General features: G+C 42.5%; 1 protein-coding gene across 5 annotated transcripts in view; it reads right to left on the reverse strand.

The window, feature by feature from the left end:
* SYT1 (synaptotagmin 1) overlaps positions 1–19,080 on the reverse strand; it is an 834,437-nt gene that overhangs the window by 407,689 nt on the left and 407,668 nt on the right. The window lies entirely within an intron of this gene.

Raw genomic sequence — 19,080 nt, forward strand, 5'->3', positions numbered from 1 at the left:
CTACACAGAAAAAAAAGGATGCTACAGCTATATAGGTATATAAGATACAGTATAAAAAAAGGGGAACCGCTGTGGAGGCCCATGGCCTCTGCGATTTATTTAATGCATGCCTTTGAAAAGGCCACAGAATGAATTGTAATACATCCCAATAAGTTTTATTCTGCCAGGATATTTTCCAAGTCAATGAAACTGAGATGTAATAGGCATACATATGTGTACATCAATGTGAGAGAAAAATAATCACGTTGGTTGTAAGATAACAATAGCCTTATTGTTCCTAGCAGGGATTTTTTTCTGAGAGAATAGATGGAGGGACCCCCTCCCCCTTCTGAGTCACTTTGTGTCTCTATCCCCTACCCAACGCCAAACACCGACCTTGTTTCCACCCCCTACCCACCTCCCAGTGCGGTCCCTTTTAGAGAATACAGAGATGAGTATAATGTAGTGCTGAATAATTTGTATGGAATTTGGAAATAACAAGAAAAGCAAATAGATCCACCACAGCCAGCAGTAATAGACCCCACCAACAACAATAGACCCCCAGCAGCCAGTAACAATAGACTCCTTCAACAGTAAATCCCTTCCAGTAACAACTGACCCCGCAAGCGACAAAACATCCCCCACCAGTAACAATAGACTGCGGCACAAAAATAGATGCCCTGCAGCAACAATAGAACCCCTAGCAGCCAGCATCAATAGACCCTCCATCACACCCAAGCACCCCTTACCATTGCATAGCCATGAGTAAAAAAGGTGTGGAAAGAAGGACACTATGCCAACGAGAGTTAATGGCAAGTTCAGCTAAAGGCAGATATTCAGACCGATTACATTTGTAATGAATTGACATAATGCCAAAAGGTAAGTTTTGAAGGTCTGATTTGGTTAATTTTGGCAGTAAGTTTGTGGGTGGTGTGCAGTAGAAATGGATACGGTTACCCCCAACTTTTTACATACAGCTTTCCAGAATCAAGAGATGAACTGGGAGCCCCCATCAGACAGGATGTTCATAGGTATCCTGTGATGTTTGACAATATGAGACAGGAAAAGAGTAGACAATGCTTCAGCCATAGGTAGTCCAGGAAGTGGCACATCTGAGAAAAAGGATCAACTATGACCCAAATTGTAGACATACCGGCAGACTTTGTTAGGTCCATAATAAAATCCAAGTCAGGTAGGTCCACTTCCTTTTTCAATCCTGTGGTCTGTTTGTTATGTAAGGTGCCTGTTAAAAGCTTTAGTCCAGAGTGGAGCTTAGGCTGAGAGTTTAGGCATAGCGTTGTCAGTAGTGATGAGCTCAAACATCAGATGTTTGCCCGTTCGAAGAACAGCAAATTTTATGGGGCATTTGTGGCAAATTTAAGACCATTGCTGTATGATGATTGACCAAAGCATACACTTGACCTGCATGCTTTGCCCAATCACAGGGCACTTCTCAGCGAGAGCCATGATTGCCAAAGGCAGGGTGCCTTTGGCCAATCATGGCTCAGGGAGACTAAGTCCACACCCCATATAAGGCTTCTTACACAGCACCCGTATAGTGTGTGATAGTGGATGGAGATAGAGAGATTGAGCTAGATTAGGAGGGCGAGTTAGTTAGTGGCAGTGTATTTGATATATACAGTGTAAACTCTATATTCAATCAGTACAGGCAGTGTATTTGATATATATATATATATATATCTTAGCCCCTGTTTAACAGGGGCATGTAATTACAATTTTTTTAATAATATTTAAAGGCAGGGACCGTTTCTGCGCCCCAAAGGGCCTTTTATGGACTGGGGGAGGGGGAACTCACACCGTTTTTTAAATGATTTTTATGTATATTGCCGTGATCTGGCAATACATTACAGCCATAAGCAATTTTAAATGGCATTTTTTATTTTAGAAATGTCATTTGTCTGCAGTACTTTTCTAAACAAGCGGAAAATGTGCTACTTTACAGGCAGACTAAGGGAACCCCCCATGCACAATATTTAAAGGAATATTTCATTTTTATTGTTTCACTTTAATCATTCTTAAAATCACTGCCCTAAAAAACTGCCATTTTGAAAACTTTTTTTGCATTGATACATGTCCCCTGGGGCAGTACCCAGGTCCCCAAACACTTTTTATGGCAATAACATGCATATAAGCCTTTAAAATTAGCACTTTTGATTTTTCACATTCGTGTCCCATAGGCTTTAATGGTGTTCACATGTTCGCACAAATTTTGTGTCTGTTCACAAGTTCTAGTGAAAACCAACCCGGGGGTTGTTCGGCTCATCCCTAGTTTTCAGGCTGGCCAGCTCAGCAACAAGTCTTGACAGCAAGGTAGAATCCAGGAGTGTGGTCAGAGACAGACTGCCAGAGTCCAGAGGTTCAGCAGTTCGATAATATAGCACACACTCAGGGAAACAGATCCAACAAACAGGCACAGTCCATAGGAATTCCTGCAATTTAAGCTGATCTGATTGTGGATTGATTGCAGCTGGAAGACAGGAGAGGCTAGAGAGTACTAGGAGCAGGGGTACTATGCAAGGTGTATACTGCACCACTCAGGTACATGGCACATGACAAGTAAAACAAAAAGGGCAATAGCAATTTGTCTTACTTACTAACATTAATAGGAACACATTGTATGCAAATGTATCACTATGCATTTAGGCTGGACAGTAGGATAAGCCTTTTTGATGAAGGAATAGTCTGAAGCATTCTTTATGGCAGACAAATATTTTCTAGCTTGTGCAACTATAAAGTCTTAAATATTAAAAAAGTTGGCATTTATCAATTCACATTTTCTTAGTTGATGATACCAACACAGTTAAGTCTATAGTGCCTTTACTTAAAGTGTTACTAAACCTTAACCCACTACAGTAAAATCTGTCTGTGTATGCAGAATAGCATGCTTGTTATACTCACTGTGGAACTTAAGGGGTTAATCCTCTGCCTTGTGTAAAAGGGCTCTTTGATCATGTATGCACAGATCCTCCTCCTCCTGCAGGGTCACTCTGGGCAAGGTCAGATAAGACACAGTCAGAGGAGCAAGGCTGTACATCAGGGATATGCAATTAGCAGACCTCCAGCTGTTGCAAAACTAAAAGTCCCATCATGCCTCTGCCACTGGGTGCCATGCTTGTGGCTGTAAGTCTTGCTATGCCTCATGGTACTTGTAGTTCTCCAACAGCTGGGGGTCCGCTAATTGCGTATCCCTATTGCTGGAGAGAACATATCCTTGCTGAGCTGAGCTTTTCAGGTCACGTGATATTGATATCACATATTTGTATATTTTGTACATTTGTATGCATGTATACAGATCCTACATGACAACCCAGTCCCTCCCTCTTCCTCAATGCCCAGTAACTAAAAAAGAATACAGTGGGTGGGATGTCACATCTTGATTGATGAATGATCCACCTCCGATAACAGCATGAGCACACAGGCTGTAGCGGAAATCACCTCTGACCTGAACACTCAGCACTCAAGTGAACCCTGCAGTTTATCACGTGACCGTGGTATACAGATCAGCCAAAAAGGTATATAGTGTCAGTATTTGAATGTAAAAATAAGATTTATAAACTGTGGGCACTTCTAGGTGGGTGGATGAACTATTTTCATATTACTGGGTTTAGTAACACTTTAAACTTAATTTGTTAGATTTACCCAATGCAGGTGCAAGGATTTTTGAAACCCTAGGCAAAACCTAATTTTGCTCCCCCCCTCCCCCATCTGCCTCTCCACCTATTTCCACCATTAGTTGTGATTAGACCCAGGCATGTAGGCTGATCCCGAGTTCATTGTCACAATCTTGGCCGAGCCTGGACCAGCTGAGTGATGTCAGCTGACAGCAGACTTTATCTCACTGATGGCTGAAAAGGGGTCACAGGAGTGCAGAACAAACTGAACTCTTGTGATCCACAGAAGTAGGGCCATACTTCCATGGCTATACTTCCGTTTTAAGAGAGGTCATTAATGGCAGCCTCCATGCTTTTTGTATGACTAGGTTGTATGACTAGGTTACTTTAAGTAATGATGCTTTCTTTCTTATGTCATAATGCTTTATTATATGTGTTAGATAAAAAGAAATCAAAAAGCTGTGATGCCAAAACATCAGCATGACAGTCAGGGAGTTAAGAATACTTTTCCTATGACATGGTAACTTTAGACTAGGTGCACACTATAGCAGCTCTATGTACCACATTTGCACGGACATGGCAGCCCAGTCATTTGAATCGTCTGCTGTGCTTCTTAAAAACACAGGAAAAAGGTCCCTTAAAATTTTTGAAACTGTGGCCCGCACGGAAACCACAAGTGCAGTGCGGTTCTCAGTGCAGGAAGCGGCTTCTGCGATTTCAACTGTGTGCCGATGCCATTAGGATCAATGGCATTTGCATGCATCTCCTGAATGGCAGCCCGGTCTTCTGTGTGGATGATTGCAGCTGCAAGAGCAGGTGCTGTCCCCAGCAGTAATCACCCACACAGGTGTGAACCTAGCCTTAAGTAGGGATGCTTATTGTTACAAAGTGACAAGTGAAAGCTGATTATGGTGTGTGAACCATGGACTTGAGAAGAGGTGTTCCCATGTCCATGTGATGCTGATCAGATGCGATGTCTTGGAGATTGAAGTGTGGGATCAACATAAGGAAGGCATTCCCATGCAAAGAGAAAGTTGCTGGCAGTGGACTCTGTGTGGAGGAGGAAGAGAATAAAGTTTGCCTTGTCAGAGTTAATACCTGTCTGTCATCAGAAATCCATTTCCACTGTGTGGAGATAAAGGACAAGCCCTAGCAGAGAGAACAAAGCGGACAGCAGCATCCAAGGAGCAGCCACGTGCACCTCAGTGCAACTCTGGCGATCCACCACTCCCTCTACTGGTCCACCCCTGCCCAGCCTCTGGTCATCTGTCATCTCTGTCTCTCCGCTCCTACATACTGAGCACCTGTTAGCAAGGAAGGGGCTGCCACTTCAGCTATACAAGAGGTTAATGGGCCGCTGTGTGTGATGTGTGGACAGTATGCTTGTCTGGCTAGTGGTGTGTGGCGGGCGGGCGGCCGGTGTGTGTGATGGCTGGGCAGTGTGAGGCACGGGACTGTTGCTATTTTATTGATATGTGCTATTGTGTCCCTTCCTGTTGAAGACAGGACTTTACTGCCCACTCCAGACTGCCACCTTAGGCAGTTTGCCTGACTCGCTTTATGCTTGCACCGGCCCTGGATTTACCAAAACCCTATAGTATGGGGTCAAACCTAAACACTTTCAATTTGTATGCAATCGGGCAGGCCCTTGCACTGCATAGGTAAATCTAAAGAAAATTGAATATGAAAATTTTATAATTTGTATAATGTATGGCCAGCCTTTTTTGTCATACCACTTCAACCCTTTCCTACCCAGGCCATTTTTACATTTTCAGCGCTGTCTCACTTTGAATGGCAATTACAACACTGTACCCAAATGGAATTTTTTTATTTTTTTTTTAGACTGATAGAGATTTCTTTCAGTGGTATTTAATCACCACTTTAAAAAAAAATAATTCTATATATAAAAAAGGGAAAATACTGAAAATGGGGGGGGGGGGGATTTTTTCTTAGTGTCCTTTATACAATTTTGCTAATAAATATTATTACTTCATAAATGTGTAGCGCCGTCTCCTGAAGAGCACGCAATGTGTTTTTTTCTATTTAAAACTCCTAAAGCCACAGTTGTGGTTTCAGTGCCAGTCTAGCTGGTTTTCTGCTTGGCCACAGGTGTCGCTGTCACCACTGGCAAGTGTGAGAATGCAGTTTAGCTAGGCGTATTGAGTGCCATTCTTTCTCTGAACCAGCCCAGTGGGAGTGTCATCTTGCTGTGCATTCTGGCAGAGGGTACTTAAAGTACTGACATCACATGCTTCTGGGCTCCGGTCCAGAAGATCTTTCTGTCTGTTTGGTCCTGGTCCTCCTGACCAGCCCCCATGGCCCTCATGGCCTGGGGTGCGGATCCATCCAATTCCGAGTCTCGGGGCTGGCTAGCCCAGGGCAAAGTAACAGGGAGGAGGATTCAAAGGTGGTCCGGTGCAGTCTCATCTCTGGAGATTCCCAGCAGCTGGATAAGCAAACAGGGGAGGACTCTTCAGAAGAAGGCCACGCATAAGGCTGGCTTCTCAGAAAGAACCTGGAGGCTCAGTTGAAAGACACCAAGTGAATCTACACTCATACGGTATCGTCGGACCGGCTGTGAGATACTGGTACCATATGATAGCTCTCTAAATTTACCTACATCCTTCAGTTACATCCAAGTCTGTGGCAGAGACTTTATTCACAAGTGTTCTACATTCAAGTCTGTGGCAGAGACTTTATGCTCAGGTGTTCTACATCCAAGTCTATGGCAGAGACTTTATTCACAAGTGTTCTACTTTCAAGTCTGTGGCAGAGACTTTATTCACAAGTGTTCTACATTCAAGTCTGTGGCAGAGGCTTTCCTTTACTTAAACACTCTATCGGCTGCTAGACCTAGTGAGAGGAGGTCTATCTGGTAGCTATAAGAATCCAATTGTGAGCAGCAAATCTCTGAATTTCTATAGTGAGAGACTTCCTATCTTTTGTAGTTCCAAGAGTACCTGAACTTCCTACCCAACCCTCTATCCTTCATTGAGAGACTGTTCTGTCTACCTGTTGTCAAATAAATATCCTAGTGTCAGTTTCTGCAATTCTTTGGGCCATCTACCTCAGGAAACCCCTAGACGTACACGAGGAAGAAGGTAACGGTAAGCCCAATTAAACCAGCCGCTCCTTTGGGGGTCAGTGCTACAAATGTAAGCCAAAATTTATTCTGCTAAAATTTCTTTGGTAAAAATATCCCAGATTAGTGTACATTATTTAGTCTGTGTGAACATCATAGAGTCTACAAACTACAGTAAATATATTTTAAAATTAATCAATCCTGATTTATTGAGGCCCTACAATTCTAGGACAGTACAAATACCCCCTCCAAATAACCCCTTTTAGGAAAGTAGACAGTCCAAGGTATTTAGTAAGAGGCATAGTGAGTTTTTATAAGTAGGTGATTTTTCTGTCACAATGTTTGGGAAAATTAAGAAATTAGAGTGGATGTAAACCCGATTCATGAAATTTGAGCTGGGCACATAAATCTGTAATTTTTTTTATCCCTCTTCAAAGCACTATTTCCCATAGCTTTTTCCTGCTCCGTTCTTCTGTTATCAGCCTGATAACTTTTGACAAGCTCTCCAAGATGGGAGCCTGAAGTGTGTATCCAGGGAGGTTGCTAGAAATAGATTAGCAGTCAGCTAAACTATTCACAGACAACCTCTGCATGTGTTGGGAGGGGGTGTGTGCCACTTTAAATGAAATTTGTTGTCATTTTAACAAGTTATTTCACACACAGCATAGTCATACTTCTAATTACACCCCAAAACACATTCCCCTATACCTACCTCAGTATGGGACTACCACATGTGTGGGACTTTTTCACAGTCTTGATGCATAGAGGGGCCCAAAATCCAGGAACGCCTTTGGACTTTCAAGAAGCATAAATTATGCATCATATTTCTTGGCTACCTATCACTTTTTTCAAGCCCTGGAGTGTAAAGACAGTGGAAACACTCATAAAATTACCCCATTTTGGAATGCAAACTACCCAAGTTATTTTCTAAGAGGCAAGGAGTCTTTTTAAGGCTTCATTTTTTTAGAAACTGCAGAATGAATATTAAAATGATTTGTTTTATACACAATGTTGTCAATTTAAAAAGAGTATTCTCACATACAGCATGGGCATGCTTAGAATGACATCTAAAAACACATTCTGCTACTCATTCTGAGTATGTGGATACCACATGTGTGAGGCTTTTCCAATGTTTGGATTGATTATGTACCATCACCTATAACAGTTCATCTTCCTATAAGCCTCGCAAGCCAAGACTACTGGTGTATGGCTGCCCCAGGAATGGCATGTTTACTGTCCAAGAAGTACAGGAGGCTAAGGAAAGGAAGAACAAAATAGTTCCTTTGGTTCCAGGACTGCAATTGTCTGCAGGGGATGGCTGGGAATGGTGTCTCACAGAAATATAGCCAGTGGGATGTGCAGATGGGTCCGTTCAGGCCAGGCAGAGACATGGTCAGCATATAGGCAAAGGATTGGTCCAGGTGACAAGCAGAAATGTGGTCAATAAACAGGCAAATTAGGAACATTAAGTCTAGCTACACTGGTCTGGTGACACTGTGGCTGGTGTGTGGAGGTGAGTTGAGAACTGTGATTGCCAGCAACATGATGTTTGGGGCGGGGGGCTGTAAAACATTGCAGTTGAGGCTCAATTTTACCACCCTCAACTGCTACCCCTTTTAGCTACAAAGGCAGTGACTGGGGGTGTACACCTGCCGTGGCTGCAATGTTTTGCTTCACAGCTGTGGAAGGAATTATACTCCCTGTACACTCACTGATTGTCACCCATTTAAGTGAATTTAAGTGAACTAGGTTTGCTTGTGTGGGGTGCAAGGGTTTAAAGTAGGTGGTGAGGAGGCAATACAATACAACACAAATCCTTATGGTGACACAGCAACTGCTGTGGCATTGATCAGGGACACTAACTAGGTGGGAGTGAATAGGGACTATGTGACTGGTGTGGTGGTGATCAGGGACACAGGGACTAGTGTTACAGTGCATTGGTTTTTTTTTTTTACATCTTTTATTTTTTTTTACCGTTTTACCATTTTTATACATATTGTCAACAGAATAGTGCAGTGTCACCATAGTGACACTGTACTACTCTGGGAAGGTGAACAAGGATTTTATTTTTTTTTACACTATAATTGCTTATAGCAGTTATAATCACTGTAAAAGCAATGGTTTTAACTGTAATGAATGGCTTTCATTAATGACTCATTAATGACTCAGGCTGCTGTGATTGACCCTGTAAAATGTGATCACTGTAATTAATCGTATAGATTACAATAGTAAGCAATGCTGTCATGAATGAAAGCCATTCATGAGAGCTGTTTATCTTTGATCATGTGATCACTATGATTGGTCACAGTGATCACCAGATACCTGGGCCAATCGCAGCAGCCCAGCATTGAGCCCCATTATTGACTGTGTTTACTGGACACAGTAGTCACTGATCACACTGCTGTGGGCCCCAGAGAAAAACATTGGCTGGGTGGGAAGCAGTTAAAATAAATCATGAAATTCCTGATCTTTTCTTTGTACAGAAAATAAATAACAAAGTTCACTGTTGTCTCAGTAGAGTATCATATTTGGTCTGCTGTTAAGCACTACAGAGTTTAAATGGACCATTGATCAATAGATTATCTATGTAGCATGAAGTCTATACACTGTTGTTGCCCTAGAGTGTTCTTATTTGGTTTATCATTGTGATGATGCAGGACAATGTATGGTTATATAAATAGATGTGGTCGATCAATATTGTGTCAGTGGTATATAAGTGAAAAGTCTTAATAAAAATTCTGCATAATTAGAGCAATCAATAGCCAAGGGGATAAGCGATCCATGGGATTAGAACTATTTAAGAGGATTAGGTTGCAAAAAAAAGTATATTGTTACTTTTCATTTATCAGAAATTTTGCAAAACACTTTTCAAGATGTCTTTGTTTTCCACCTTCAGGTACAGAGACATTGTAGCTATATTTCACATATAGTGTACAGCAGGGGTTTCCAAACTTTTTTCAAAGAGGGCCAGATTTGATGAACTGAACATGCTCGAGGGCCGACCATTTTGCCTGACATTCTTTGAACCATTAAAATTCGGTCTAAGTGTGTTCGGCCGAGCACTAATACACTACCCAACAAGAATTCTCATGCCTTTGTGGCTGTGTGTGGTGAAGAGATGAACTCAAGTGTATTATTTGGATACACCGTATTTTTTGGGGTATAACACGCACCTTCACTTTAAGAGGGAAGCTTCAGGAAAAAAAATATTTAATTTTAAATAAAGAACTGAAGCAAAATAAGGGTCAGTGCCCATCTGCAGACCCACAATTGCCAGGAACGCAGCGCCCACCATTGCCAGGAACGCAGCACCCACCATTGCCAGGAATGCAGCGCCCACCATTGCTAGAAATGCAGCACCCACCATTGCTAGAATTGCAGTGCCCACCATTACCAGGAATGCATCCACCATTGCCACGAATGCAGCCCCACCATTGCTAGAAATTCACTCACCATTGCCAGGAATGCAGCCCCACCATTGCTAGGAATGCAGCGCCCACCATTGCTAGGAATGCAGCGTCCACCATTGCTAGGAATGCAGTGCCCACCATTGCTAGGAATGCAGTGCCCACCATTGCTAGGAATGCAGTGCCCACCATTGCTAGGAATGCAGTGCCCACCATTGCCAGGAATGTACCCACCATTGCCAGGAATGCAGCCACCACTGCTAGAAATTCACTCACCATTGCCAGGAATGCAGCCCCACCATTGCCAGGAATGCAGCCCCACCATTGCACGGAATGCAGCCCCACCATTGCACGGAATGCAGCCCCACCATTGCACGGAATGCAGCCCCACCATTGCCCGGAATGCAGCCCCACCATTGCCGGGAATGCAGCCCCACCATTGCCGGGAATGCAGCCCCACCATTGCCGGGAATGCAGCCCCACCATTGCCGGGAATGCACCCACCATTGCCAGGAATGCAGCCCCACCATTGCCGGGAATGCACCCACCATTGCCGGGAATGCAGCCCCACCATTGCCAGGAATGCACCCACTATTGCCAGGAATGCAGCCCCACCATTGCCGGGAGTGCACCCACTATTGCCAGGAATGCAGCCCTACCATTGCCGGGAATGCACCCACTATTGCCGGGAATGCAGCCCCACCATTGCCAGGAATGCAGCCACCATTGTAGCCACCATTGCCAGGAATGCAGCCACCATTGCTATGAATTCACTCACCATTGCCAGGAATGCAGCCACCATTGCCAGGAATGCACCCACCATTGCCAGGAATTCACCCCCAATTGCTAGGAATGCAGCCACCATTGCCAGGAATTCACCCACCATTGCCAGGAATTCACCCACCATTGCCAGGAATGCAGCCACCATTGCCAGGAATTCACTCACCATTGCCAGGAATGCAGCCCTACAATTGCAATTGCCAGGAATGCAGCCACCATTACCATCAGTGCAGCCATGGAGGGCAGGACGAGCGCCAAAGACATCCTACAGGAGAATTTCCTGTTTACACAACGGCCCCTTTAAGAGAAAGTCCCGCCTCCTCTGATGGACAGAACAGTCGTCCAATGGCAGAGATGGGACTTCCTATTACAGCTGCCATGTACACAGGAAATTCTCAGCCTGTGTGCACGGCACTCATCCTGCCTCTTCCTTCCAAGGCAGCTGGACTATATATCTTTTGTGACCCCGGCGCTGGGAGATCGCCGGGGGCCACAAAAGATGTATATGTTTAAATAACCAGGCGGGCCGTTCAAAACCGGACCGCGGGCCGCGATTGGCCCGCGGGCCGGACTTTGGACATGCCTGGTGTACAGCTTGTAGAACAGTGTAAATTTGCTGTCCCCTCAAAATAACTCAACACACAGCCATTAATGTCTAAACTGCTGGCAACAAAAGTGAGTACACCCCTAAGTGAAAATGTCCAAATTGGGCCCAAAGTGTCAATATTTTGTGTGGTCACCATTATTTTCCAGCACTGACTTAACCCTCTTGGGCATTGAGTTCATGATGACATAACAGAGTTGGTGGATGTTAGAGACCTTGTGCCCCTCCACCTACCGTTTGAGTATGCCCCACAGATGCTCAATAGGGGTTAGGTATGGAGACATGTTTGGCCAGTCCATCACCATTACCCTCAGCTTCTTTAGCAAGGCAGTGGTCATTTTAGAGGTGTGTTTGGGGTCCCAATCTCCCAATCTCCGGAGGGAGGTCCCAATCTCCCAATCTCCGGAGGGGATCATGCTCTGTTTCAGTATGTCACAGTACATATTGGCATTCATGGTTCCCTCCATTTACTGTAGCTCCCCAGTGCCAGCAGCACTCATGCAGCCCCAGACCATGACACTCCCACCACCATGCTTGACTGTAAGCAACACTCGACTGTAACACACTTGTCTTTGTACTCCTCACCTGATTGCCGCCACACACGCTTGAAACCATCTGAACCAAATAAGTTTATCTTGGTCTCATCAGACCACAGGACATGGTTCCAGTAATCCATGTCCTTAATCTGCTTGTCTTCAGAAAACTGTTTACAGGCTTTCTTGTGCTTTAGAAGAGGCTTCATTCTGGGACAACAGCCACGCAGACCAATTTGATGCAGTGTGTGACGTATGATCTGAGCACTGACAGGATGACCCTCAACCTCTGCAACAATTCTGGCAGCACTCATACTTCTATTTCCCAAAGACAACCTCTGGATATGACGCTGAGCACATGCACTCAACAGTTCAGTTTCAGGGTCTTGGCAATCTTCTTATAGCCTAGGCTATTTTTATGTCTTTTTTTCAGATCCTCAGAAGGTTCCTTGCCATGAGGTGCCATGTTGAAATTCCATTGACCAGTATGAGAGAGTGACAGCAATAACACCAAATATAACACACTCACTCCCCATTCACACCCGAGACTTGTAACACTAACAAGTCACATGACATTGGGAAGGGAAACTGGCTAATTGGGATCAATTTGGACATTTTTACTTAGGTGTTTACTCACTTTTGTTGCCAGCTATTTAGACATTAATGGCTGTGTGTTGAGTTATTTTGAGGGGACAGCACATTTACACTGTTATACAAGCTGAGTGTCACTACTTTACATTGTTGCAAAGTGTAATTTCTTCAGTGTTGTCACATGAAAAGATATAATAAAATATTTACAAAAATGTTATGAGTGTACTCACTCTTGTGAGATAGTGTATATCTGTGAAGAAGCCTGTCCATAGGATACATTCTACCAAGGTGCTGCACATAGATTTTATCCCAAACTGATCATGTATTAAATTAAATAAACTTCATTTTCTAAAGGTCATTCTAAGGGTCAAGATTATTCTATTGAATTCATAGTTTGAATCAATATATTCAATGTGTTTCAAAATCTACTCTTTACACAAGTTGCATATGTGCATGCATCACTGCTTTAAAATCATTTATTTATTAAGCAATGGGTTGGATGTATGAAGGTTTTGAAGTTCTGATGACATGTTTGTGAAAATAAAACTATTTATCAAAAGGTAAGCATACTTAGAAACTGTGGCTAGGCTTATCTTCTCACTAATATTTCTCATCTATAAAACTGCAGTGATTATGAAACTCCAAAAGACAAAATCAATACTCACATAGCATTTAAAATCATGTCTTCAAAGGCAGCTCATTAAGTAGCTTCAAAAGCCTATAAACATTGTTTGATACCTGGGTCTGGTGTCATAAAAGCCATGCATGTCTTAAAAAGGATTTGCCTGTTTCATATATCAGAATATCCCAATAGACCTATATGCCTTCATCAACATTGCCACAATTCAATAAATACCGGCAACTCCAAATCCAGAAAAAATTGAAAAGTATGATAGAATAAGTCAGATTTACTACAAGAACAGAGGTCCAACCTACTTAGCAAAAAAGGACTCCTTTAACCACTTGCTTACTGGGCACCTGAGCCCCCCTCCTGCCCAGAACAATTTTCAGCTTATAGCGCTGTCACTCTTTGAATGACAATTGCGCGATCATACAACACTGTACCCAAATGAAATGTTTATGTTTTTTCCCCACAACTAGAGCTTTCTTTTGTTCTTATTTGAGCACCTCTGGGTTTTTTTTGTTAAAAAATTAAAAAAGACCAAATAAAAAAAATACAAAACCTTTTATATTTTATTAATACATTTTGCTAACAGGTAATTTTTCTCTTTCTTTGATGTACAGTGATGAGGCGGCACTGATGGGCACTGATAAGGTGGCACTGATGGGCACTGAGGAAGTGCCATTGGTGGGCACTGATAGGTGGCACTCGTGGGTGGCACTGAACGGCATTGATAGGTGGCACTGAAGGGCACTAATAGGTGGCACTAATAGGTGGCAGTGATGGGCACTGATAGGTGACAGTGATAGGCACTGATAGGTGGCAGTGATGGGCACTGTTGGTCACTAGTGGGTGACACTGATAGGCAGTACTGCTAGGTGTCACTGATGAGGCACTGATTGTCATCACTGGTGGGCATTGATAGGTGGCACTCCTGGGCATTGTTAGGTGGCACTAATTGCTTGCACTGTTATGCACTGATTCATGGCACTGTGGGCACTGGCAGGCAGTACTGGTTGGCACAGATGAGGCGGCTTCACCTCTTCCTCTTCAGGACCGATGTCACTTGCACAGAAGCCGGAGATCAGCTTTTTTTCTCCTCGTGCTGTTTATATCATGTGATCAGCTGTCATTGGCTGACAGCTGATCATGTGGTAAGGGGCCAGGATCGACCCCTTACTCTCATTGGGTGATAACAGCGTGCACCGGGCACGTGCAAAGGGGAGAGCGTCTATTGACGGGCTCCCAGCAAAGTAGATTCACGCTTTAGCTGTCATTTGCGTGGATCTGAAGAAGTTAATAAACCACTGCCTTTGTGTGATGATCTGTGTATACCATAAACATTTATTATTTTTTACGTGTAAGTCAATCTAGTTTTAGATACAGATGGAAAGGGTTAAAACTCCTGTTGGGTTTTTACTGCTATCCTGGGCTCTGTTAGAGAGATGCACCTTCATTTCCTGTCTTGTTGGGAAACTGTTTCACCAGACAGGAAGTGAAGGAGTATCTGAAACAGGAACACAGAAAAAAAACAGCTGACAGGGATTTTAGCTCTCTTCCGTTCTACTAAAAATATGTTTTTATTTCTGGCTGTGTTGTATTTGAAGAGTAACCTTCACTACCTACTTGAAATTTCCCTGCATGATGACATGTGTAAAGGAGGTCTGAGATCATTCCACTTCACCTTTTTAAACATGATAGTAGATGAATCTCCTTGTCTCTGTTAACGTTAAATATTCTTTATAATATATTTTGAGACAAATTAGGTTTCTGATAAAAGAAGGGAACACCTGGTCAAATTGATGCTGGAGTCCCAGGCTGATGCTTTGCGGTCAATTGATAAGCAGCAGTTATTCATCCATTTTGCTATTGCACTGGGAATTAAATGTTCAGCTATCATGACCCAGAGGTATGCATTTCCTGCAGGAGTCTGGAGTACAATGACCTTTGCTGATGATGTCATGCCCCTAGTGCTTTAAAACAGACATCTTCTTAGTCAATTGTGTTCAAGAAGCATCAGTGGCTTAAGCTATTAATGCAGCCCCAGTGAAATATGACCTAATAAATACTAATGATAATGCAAATCTATTGAGGCTTTTTTTAAGCAGGTGAATCTGATGTATACATATTATTAAGCACAGATACTATTTTTCAGTAATGGCAAATTTAATAATATGAGTTTTGGTATAAATGAGAAGAAAATAGGATTAGACTATTATTTGCCTTCAAGAGAACAGGAATTAACAGTTGAAACTGAAAAACAGAAAATCTTCTTTATGTTTATAAGTAAGAAGGCACTAAGGTCCTGAGGCTTAACCATTCTAATTAGTTTAATGGGGAAGACAGAAGTGAAGGACACGTACAAGACAGCTTTCAGTAAAGCAAAGAAGAGATCGCTCTCCTATACTGACTGAGTGAAAGGGTGAATGATTTTGACCTTTGCATTATGAATGTCACATTGTTAATGTGCAAATGATATATCATTTCATGTTTAATACATATGAAATGTATTTATTTAAGCAGTGAAATTTAAAAAAAGTTACAATAGCACACCTTTAACATCAAATTGAATGTAATCATTTGAAATAAACATGGTTTAAATAATTTTTAATATTATTCTCAAAGCTAACATAAATATTAATATTTGTGTAGCAACAGCAAAGACTACCTAATGGCCTCTGTATTGCCTTTAGTATGACCATCAGTTGCAGACAACTCTAGAATTGTAGCTCATTTATATTTTATGCAAAATCACAACAATGTTTATTTTATGAAATGCTGACCTTCAACCTTTTTAAGCATAGATAACACAAATTTCTTGCACCAAACTATTGGTAATATGGCATTGATGGATGAATGGTTTGAAAATAAGTATAGCTTTTATAAGTTACATAGTTGCTTTGTAATTTTAAAAGACACTTGTCCATCAGGTTAAACCAAGAGATAAAAATAAATACATGAAAACCTGCATCCTCTGAACCCTAAACCTGAACTTGATCCAGACAAAGTAAATAAAAAAAATCTTATGACATATGGTCCAATTTGCTCCATTAAGGAAAAAAATTCCTAGGTAAATATACACTCCCTGGATCAACAATTAAAAGTGTTATTGCTTATAATGTAAATTGTTAGCCAGTTGTATTTTGGACATTTATAAACACACCCAGGTATTTTTTCTTTAAAATATTGATGTTTTTTTTTTTCTTGTTCAAATATTTTATTGAAGGTAGTAAGAAGTCATACATAACAAAAAAATCAAACAGGAGTCACCCCCAAGAGAAAGGGAACAAAATAGGATGTACAATAAAACAGTGCAATGACAGTAACGCAGCCCACACTAATGCCACATAGACACGACCGGACTTTTCAACAGCAAAGGTCAGACGGAACAAATCCGTCAAACATTTCAATCATGTGTGGGCTCCATTGAACCTTTGCTGTCCAAAAATCTGATGGACTTTAGAAATAGAACATGTTTCACATTTTTCCGCCGGAACTCCACCGGACCCAGTTCCTATGGAGAAATCCGCTGGTCTGTATGGTAGTCTGACGGACAAAAAACAACGCTAGGGCAGCTATTAGCTACTGGCTATGAACTTCATTATTCTAGTCTGGTCTTACGTCATCATGTTTGAATCCGTTGGACTTTAGTGTGATTGTATGTGGAAAAGTCCGTTCATTAGGAAAGTCCGTCGGAACTCCACCGAAAGTCCATCGGGAAGACCGTTGGACCTAGTCTGCCGGAAAGTCCAATCGTGTGTACGCAGCATAACAAGACATACAGGTTAATGCTGGGAAAAGGCACGGGGTTAATATACACTAAATTGCACAGATGTCCAACATTGTGGTATATCAAAGAAGCAGCATAGTATCTGAACCAGAAAATATTGAATGGTGAGAAACTCAGGGTGAAAGTGTCCTGGTATAAAGCAAATGAAAATGGAGACATTTGAGGACTTGTGATAGATGAGAAAAAAAAAAAAAAGAAAAGATGTGACTATTGCATGCCTTTAAAACTCAGGTCTGATGAGACCTATCATAAGTGGCTGATGACCTGTCAGTGCAGAACATGTAGGTGGGTCAGCACCTTTAAGAAAGATTCATAGGAAAACAAAACTAGTTTAATAAAAAATAAGGGGAAAAAGAAAAGAATGAGATGGAAGAAAGGTCAGACAGAACAGAAGCGGGAGGGGGGAGGTGGACATCGGGGGGGGGGGGGGGGTTAGTGAGCCCTTACATTGGGGTTATTAGAGAAAATTCAGAATTTAAGTTTCTAGGACGTATGCCTTACATTCAGCTCCTCTCCAAATTCTGCCATTCCCCCACTGAAATTATGAACGATTATTGTCATGAATTACGTAGGAGAAGTGAATTTCAAAATGCAGACCTACCTGTGTAAATTGACATTTGAAGATAAATGTATGTAAACACTGTAGTTAAAGTTGCCCTTTGCTCTAGAATCAAAGTTTGGTGTTTTTTTACCATTAAGACCCCTTTCACACCAGGGCGTTTTGCAGGCGCTATAGCGTTAGAAATAGCGCCTGCAAAATGCCCTAAAGAAGCTGCACCATTGTGTGTAGTGTGAAAGCCCCGAGGGCTTTCACACTACAGCGGTGCGCTGGCAGGACGTCAGAAAAAAGTCCTGCCAGCAGCTTCTTTGGAGCGGTGAAGGAGCGGTGTGTTTACCGCTCCTCCACGGCTGCTGCCCATTGAAATCAATGGGGCAGCGCTGTAATGCCACCGGCAAAACGCCGCTATTGCAGCGTATTGCCGGCGGTTTTAACCCTCTCGCGGCCGCTAGCGGGGGTAAAAGTGCCCCGCTAGCGGGCAAAATGCGCCGCAAATCCGGTGGTAAAACGCCGCTAAAAATAGCGGTGTTTTACCGCCGACGCAAGTTGCGGTGTGGTGTGAAAGGGGTCTAAATATGGACTTCAGAGTAAGTAAATATTGTCTCCAGGAGGTACGCGTATTCTTTCTTGAATAAATGTGTATGTTGTGTATTTCCATGCAATAACCCAGTGTGAATCTTTCCTCTGTGCAGGAGCTAAAACTATAGCTGCAACTCAAATTGAAATATACACAAGCAAAAATTAATTAAATAAGGAGGCTGTGCTCTCAAATTGGCATATTGTCCAATGTAAATGCAAACAAATTGAACAAATGTATTTTAAAAACAGTAATAGCAAGTCCCAATGAGTGAGTCATGTGACATATATGAAGTCCTTCAATGCACAATGAAATGTCAGGAATTCCTCCAGTGAGAAAATTGGGGAAAAGACAAAACAGAAAAAATGTATGAAAGTCCTGTGATGTTAAGGACGGACAGAGTGAATCCACCACCACAGAGAGTGCACGCTTATCAGCTGCACAAGCTTTGTGGCTAATACCTAGCCAGGGCCTTCTCCTGCAGGGACCTCAGATGTCCAATCAAGCCAAGCCATAAGATGCTGTGAGCCGTTGATCATGAAGATGGTCAGAAGCACAGCATATGTATCTGCACTTGATATTACATGTAGTGTCAACCCAGAAAAAAAAAACAGGATAAATCGCCATAGGTAAAATCAGATGGAGTGAAATCGCTTTGAAACGAGAAAAAAAATTCAGGTATAAAGTAACATAAAAATGTGGGCCAGTCGGCAGCAATACTAACGCCCATCCAATCAGGACGTGAACAGCACGGTGATGTCACCATGTCATGCCTCCCCACACATTATGTCACAAGTCTGGGTCATCCTGTAATATAGTCTGGTCATTGTTATTTTCTTTCCATTTGCAGAGCAGCTGGTCATGTATCTGCCCTCATCCTATAGTTTACAGAAGGCAGTCTGTAGTGGGAGCAGCTGCTGGGTC

Source organism: Lithobates pipiens, unplaced genomic scaffold (assembly GCF_037356315.1).
Source record: "Lithobates pipiens isolate NorthernLeopardFrog02 unplaced genomic scaffold, aLitPip1_a1.2 Scaffold_8, whole genome shotgun sequence".
Lineage (NCBI taxonomy): Eukaryota > Metazoa > Chordata > Amphibia > Anura > Ranidae > Lithobates > Lithobates pipiens.